We start from the raw sequence: 7,394 nt of genomic DNA, 5'->3' as shown, positions 1-7,394 counted from the left end.
GTTCCTATAGTGCCACTCTGTCAGCAGGTTCCTATAGCGCCACTCTATCAGCAGGTTCCTATAGTGCCACTGTATCAGCAGGTTCCTATAGTGCCACTGTATCAGCAAGTTCCTATAGTGCCACAGTATCAGCAGGTTCCTATAGTGCCACTCTGTTAGCAGGTTCCTATAGTGCCACTCTGTCAGCAGGTACCTATAGTGCCACTCTATCAGCAGGTTCCTATAGTGCCACTCTGTCAGCAGGTACCTATAGTGCAACTCTATCAGCAGGTACCTATAGTGCCACTCTGTCAGCAGGTTCCTATAGTGCCACTCAATCAGCAGGTACCTATAGTGCCACTCTGTCAGCAGGTTCCTATAGTGCCACTCTATCAGCAGGTACCTATAGTGCCACTCTGTCAGCAGGTTCCTATAGTGCCACTCTGTCAGCAGGTTCCTATAGTGCCACTCTGTCAGCAGGTTCCTATAGTGCCACCGTATCAGCAGGTTCCTATAGTGCCACTGTATCAGCAGGTTCCTATAGTGCCACTCTATCAGCAGGTTCCTATAGTGCCACTCTATCAGCAGGTACCTATAGTGCCACTGTATCAGCAGGTACCTATAGTGCCACTCGATCAGCAGGTTCCTATAGTGCCACCGTATCAGCAGGTTCCTATAGTGCCACTGTATCAGCAGGTTCCTATAGTGCCACAGTATTAGCAGGTTCCTATAGTGCCACTGTATCTGCAGGTTCCTATAGTGCCACTCTATCAGCAGGTTCCTATAGTGCCACTCTATCAGCAGGTACCTATAGTGCCACTGTATGAGCAGGTTCCTATAGTGCCACTCTATCAGCAGGTTCCTATAGTGCCACTCTGTCAGCAGGTTCCTATAGTGCCACTCTATCAGCAGGTTCCTATAGTGCCACCGTATCAGCAGGTTCCTATAGTGCCACTCTATCAGCAGGTTCCTATAGTGCCACCGTATCAGCAGGTTCCTATAGTGCCACTGTATCAGCAGGTTCCTATAGTGCCACTCTGTCAGCAGGTTCCTATAGCGCCACTCTATCAGCAGGTTCCTATAGTGCCACTGTATCAGCAGGTTCCTATAGTGCCACTGTATCAGCAAGTTCCTATAGTGCCACAGTATCAGCAGGTTCCTATAGTGCCACTCTGTTAGCAGGTTCCTATAGTGCCACTCTGTCAGCAGGTACCTATAGTGCCACTCTATCAGCAGGTTCCTATAGTGCCACTCTGTCAGCAGGTACCTATAGTGCAACTCTATCAGCAGGTACCTATAGTGCCACTCTGTCAGCAGGTTCCTATAGTGCCACTCAATCAGCAGGTACCTATAGTGCCACTCTGTCAGCAGGTTCCTATAGTGCCACTCTATCAGCAGGTACCTATAGTGCCACTCTGTCAGCAGGTTCCTATAGTGCCACTCTGTCAGCAGGTTCCTATAGTGCCACCGTATCAGCAGGTTCCTATAGTGCCACTCTATCAGCAGGTTCCTATAGTGCCACTCTATCAGCAGTTCCTATAGTGCCACTCTGTCAGCAGGTACCTATAGTGCCACTCTATCAGCAGGTACCTATAGTGCCACTCTGTCAGCAGGTTCCTATAGTGCCACTCTATCAGCAGGTTCCTATAGTGCCACTCTATCAGCAGGTACCTATAGTGCCACTCTGTCAGCAGGTACCTATAGTGCCACTCTATCAGCAGGTACCTATAGTGCCACTCTGTCAGCAGGTACCTATAGTGCCACTCTATCAGCAGGTACCTAGATGCCACTCTGTCAGCAGGTTCCTATAGTGCCACTCTATCAGCAGGTTCCTATAGTGCCACTCTATCAGCAGGTTCCTATAGTGCCACTCTATCAGCAGGTTCCTATAGTGCCACTCTATCAGCATGTTCCTATAGTGCCACTCTATCAGCATGTTCCTATAGTGCCACTCTATCAGCAGGCTCCTATAGTGCCACTCTGTCAGCAGGTACCTATAGTGCCACTCTATCAGCAGGTTCCTATAGTGCAACTCTATCAGCAGGTTCCTATAGTGCCACTCTGTCAGCAGGTTCCTATAGTGCCACTCTATCAGCAGGTTCCTATAGTGCCACTCTATCAGCAGGTACCTATAGTGCCACTGTATCAGCAGGTACCTATAGTGCCACTCGATCAGCAGGTTCCTATAGTGCCACCGTATCAGCAGGTTCCTATAGTGCCACTGTATCAGCAGGTTCCTATAGTGCCACAGTATTAGCAGGTTCCTATAGTGCCACTGTATCTGCAGGTTCCTATAGTGCCACTCTATCAGCAGGTTCCTATAGTGCCACTCTATCAGCAGGTACCTATAGTGCCACTGTATGAGCAGGTTCCTATAGTGCCACTCTATCAGCAGGTTCCTATAGTGCCACTCTGTCAGCAGGTTCCTATAGTGCCACTCTATCAGCAGGTTCCTATAGTGCCACCGTATCAGCAGGTTCCTATAGTGCCACTCTATCAGCAGGTTTCTATAGTGCCACCGTATCAGCAGGTTCCTATAGTGCCACTGTATCAGCAGGTTCCTATAGTGCCACTCTGTCAGCAGGTTCCTATAGCGCCACTCTATCAGCAGGTTCCTATAGTGCCACTCTATCAGCAGGTTCCTATAGTGCCACCGTATCAGCAGGTTCCTATAGTGCCACTCTATCAGCAGGTTCCTATAGTGCCACCGTATCAGCAGGTTCCTATAGTGCCACTGTATCAGCAGGTTCCTATAGTGCCACTCTGTCAGCAGGTTCCTATAGCGCCACTCTATCAGCAGGTTCCTATAGTGCCACTGTATCAGCAGGTTCCTATAGTGCCACTGTATCAGCAAGTTCCTATAGTGCCACAGTATCAGCAGGTTCCTATAGTGCCACTCTGTTAGCAGGTTCCTATAGTGCCACTCTGTCAGCAGGTACCTATAGTGCCACTCTATCAGCAGGTTCCTATAGTGCCACTCTGTCAGCAGGTACCTATAGTGCAACTCTATCAGCAGGTACCTATAGTGCCACTCTGTCAGCAGGTTCCTATAGTGCCACTCAATCAGCAGGTACCTATAGTGCCACTCTGTCAGCAGGTTCCTATAGTGCCACTCTATCAGCAGGTACCTATAGTGCCACTCTGTCAGCAGGTTCCTATAGTGCCACTCTGTCAGCAGGTTCCTATAGTGCCACCGTATCAGCAGGTTCCTATAGTGCCACTCTATCAGCAGGTTCCTATAGTGCCACTCTATCAGCAGTTCCTATAGTGCCACTCTGTCAGCAGGTACCTATAGTGCCACTCTATCAGCAGGTACCTATAGTGCCACTCTGTCAGCAGGTTCCTATAGTGCCACTCTATCAGCAGGTTCCTATAGTGCCACTCTATCAGCAGGTACCTATAGTGCCACTCTGTCAGCAGGTACCTATAGTGCCACTCTATCAGCAGGTACCTATAGTGCCACTCTGTCAGCAGGTACCTATAGTGCCACTCTATCAGCAGGTACCTAGATGCCACTCTGTCAGCAGGTTCCTATAGTGCCACTCTATCAGCAGGTTCCTATAGTGCCACTCTATCAGCAGGTTCCTATAGTGCCACTCTATCAGCAGGTTCCTATAGTGCCACTCTATCAGCATGTTCCTATAGTGCCACTCTATCAGCATGTTCCTATAGTGCCACTCTATCAGCAGGCTCCTATAGTGCCACTCTGTCAGCAGGTACCTATAGTGCCACTCTATCAGCAGGTTCCTATAGTGCCACTCTATCAGCAGGTTCCTATAGTGCCACTCTGTCAGCAGGTTCCTATAGTGCCACTCTATCAGCAGGTTCCTATAGTGCCACTCTATCAGCAGGTACCTATAGTGCCACTCTGTCAGCAGGTACCTATAGTGCCACTCTATCAGCAGGTTCCGATAGTGCCACTCTATCAGCAGGTACCTATAGTGCCACTCTGTCAGCAGGTACCTATAGTGCCACTCTATCAGCAGATACCTATAGTGCCACTCTGTCAGCAGGTTCCTATAGTGCCACTCTATCAGCAGGTACCTATAGTGCCACTCTGTCAGCAGGTACCTATAGTGCCACTCTGTCAGCAGGTTCCTATAGTGCCACAGTATCAGCAGGTACCTATAGTGCCACTCTATCAGCAGGTACCTATAGTGCCACTCTGTCAGCAGGTTCCTATAGTGCCACTCTATCAGCAGGTACCTATAGTGCCACTCTGTCAGCAGGTTCCTATAGTGCCACTCTGTCAGCAGGTTCCTATAGTGCCACTCTGTCAGCAGGTTCCTATAGTGCCACTCTATCAGCAGGCTCCTATAGTGCCACTCTGTCAGCAGGTACCTATAGTGCCACTCTATCAGCAGGTTCCTATAGTGCCACTCTGTCAGCAGGTTCCTATAGTGCCACTCTGTTAGCAGGTTCCTATAGTGCCACTCTGTCAGCAGGTACCTATAGTGCCACTCTATCAGCAGGTTCCTATAGTGCCACTCTGTCAGCAGGTACCTATAGTGCAACTCTATCAGCAGGTACCTATAGTGCCACTCTGTCAGCAGGTTCCTATAGTGCCACTCAATCAGCAGGTACCTATAGTGCCACTCTGTCAGCAGGTTCCTATAGTGCCACTCTATCAGCAGGTACCTATAGTGCCACTCTGTCAGCAGGTTCCTATAGTGCCACTCTGTCAGCAGGTTCCTATAGTGCCACCGTATCAGCAGGTTCCTATAGTGCCACTCTATCAGCAGGTTCCTATAGTGCCACTCTATCAGCAGTTCCTATAGTGCCACTCTGTCAGCAGGTACCTATAGTGCCACTCTATCAGCAGGTTCCTATAGTGCCACTCTATCAGCAGGTTCCTATAGTGCCACTCTATCAGCAGGTTCCTATAGTGCCACTCTATCAGCATGTTCCTATAGTGCCACTCTATCAGCATGTTCCTATAGTGCCACTCTATCAGCAGGCTCCTATAGTGCCACTCTGTCAGCAGGTACCTATAGTGCCACTGTATCAGCAGGTACCTATAGTGCCACTCGATCAGCAGGTTCCTATAGTGCCACCGTATCAGCAGGTTCCTATAGTGCCACTGTATCAGCAGGTTCCTATAGTGCCACAGTATTAGCAGGTTCCTATAGTGCCACTGTATCTGCAGGTTCCTATAGTGCCACTCTATCAGCAGGTTCCTATAGTGCCACTCTATCAGCAGGTACCTATAGTGCCACTGTATGAGCAGGTTCCTATAGTGCCACTCTATCAGCAGGTTCCTATAGTGCCACTCTGTCAGCAGGTTCCTATAGTGCCACTCTATCAGCAGGTTCCTATAGTGCCACCGTATCAGCAGGTTCCTATAGTGCCACTCTATCAGCAGGTTCCTATAGTGCCACCGTATCAGCAGGTTCCTATAGTGCCACTGTATCAGCAGGTTACTATAGTGCCACTCTGTCAGCAGGTTCCTATAGCGCCACTCTATCAGCAGGTTCCTATAGTGCCACTGTATCAGCAGGTTCCTATAGTGCCACTGTATCAGCAAGTTCCTATAGTGCCACAGTATCAGCAGGTTCCTATAGTGCCACTCTGTTAGCAGGTTCCTATAGTGCCACTCTGTCAGCAGGTACCTATAGTGCCACTCTATCAGCAGGTTCCTATAGTGCCACTCTGTCAGCAGGTACCTATAGTGCAACTCTATCAGCAGGTACCTATAGTGCCACTCTGTCAGCAGGTTCCTATAGTGCCACTCAATCAGCAGGTACCTATAGTGCCACTCTGTCAGCAGGTTCCTATAGTGCCACTCTATCAGCAGGTACCTATAGTGCCACTCTGTCAGCAGGTTCCTATAGTGCCACTCTGTCAGCAGGTTCCTATAGTGCCACTCTGTCAGCAGGTTCCTATAGTGCCACCGTATCAGCAGGTTCCTATAGTGCCACTGTATCAGCAGGTTCCTATAGTGCCACTCTATCAGCAGGTTCATATAGTGCCACTCTATCAGCAGGTACCTATAGTGCCACTGTATCAGCAGGTACCTATAGTGCCACTCGATCAGCAGGTTCCTATAGTGCCACCGTATCAGCAGGTTCCTATAGTGCCACTGTATCAGCAGGTTCCTATAGTGCCACAGTATTAGCAGGTTCCTATAGTGCCACTGTATCTGCAGGTTCCTATAGTGCCACTCTATCAGCAGGTTCCTATAGTGCCACTCTATCAGCAGGTACCTATAGTGCCACTGTATGAGCAGGTTCCTATAGTGCCACTCTATCAGCAGGTTCCTATAGTGCCACTCTGTCAGCAGGTTCCTATAGTGCCACTCTATCAGCAGGTTCCTATAGTGCCACCGTATCAGCAGGTTCCTATAGTGCCACTCTATCAGCAGGTTCCTATAGTGCCACCGTATCAGCAGGTTCCTATAGTGCCACTGTATCAGCAGGTTCCTATAGTGCCACTCTGTCAGCAGGTTCCTATAGCGCCACTCTATCAGCAGGTTCCTATAGTGCCACTGTATCAGCAGGTTCCTATAGTGCCACTGTATCAGCAAGTTCCTATAGTGCCACAGTATCAGCAGGTTCCTATAGTGCCACTCTGTTAGCAGGTTCCTATAGTGCCACTCTGTCAGCAGGTACCTATAGTGCCACTCTATCAGCAGGTTCCTATAGTGCCACTCTGTCAGCAGGTACCTATAGTGCAACTCTATCAGCAGGTACCTATAGTGCCACTCTGTCAGCAGGTTCCTATAGTGCCACTCAATCAGCAGGTACCTATAGTGCCACTCTGTCAGCAGGTTCCTATAGTGCCACTCTATCAGCAGGTACCTATAGTGCCACTCTGTCAGCAGGTTCCTATAGTGCCACTCTGTCAGCAGGTTCCTATAGTGCCACCGTATCAGCAGGTTCCTATAGTGCCACTCTATCAGCAGGTTCCTATAGTGCCACTCTATCAGCAGTTCCTATAGTGCCACTCTGTCAGCAGGTACCTATAGTGCCACTCTATCAGCAGGTACCTATAGTGCCACTCTGTCAGCAGGTTCCTATAGTGCCACTCTATCAGCAGGTTCCTATAGTGCCACTCTATCAGCAGGTACCTATAGTGCCACTCTGTCAGCAGGTACCTATAGTGCCACTCTATCAGCAGGTACCTATAGTGCCACTCTGTCAGCAGGTACCTATAGTGCCACTCTATCAGCAGGTACCTAGATGCCACTCTGTCAGCAGGTTCCTATAGTGCCACTCTATCAGCAGGTTCCTATAGTGCCACTCTATCAGCAGGTTCCTATAGTGCCACTCTATCAGCAGGTTCCTATAGTGCCACTCTATCAGCATGTTCCTATAGTGCCACTCTATCAGCATGTTCCTATAGTGCCACTCTATCAGCAGGCTCCTACAGTGCCACTCTGTCAGCAGGTACCTATAGTGCCACTCTATCAGCAGGTT

The sequence above is a fragment of the Ascaphus truei genome, chromosome 7, assembly GCF_040206685.1.
Source record: "Ascaphus truei isolate aAscTru1 chromosome 7, aAscTru1.hap1, whole genome shotgun sequence".
NCBI classification, from domain to species: Eukaryota; Metazoa; Chordata; class Amphibia; order Anura; family Ascaphidae; genus Ascaphus; species Ascaphus truei.
The sequence above is the reverse complement of the archived record's forward strand: the minus strand, read 5'-3'. Positions refer to the sequence as shown.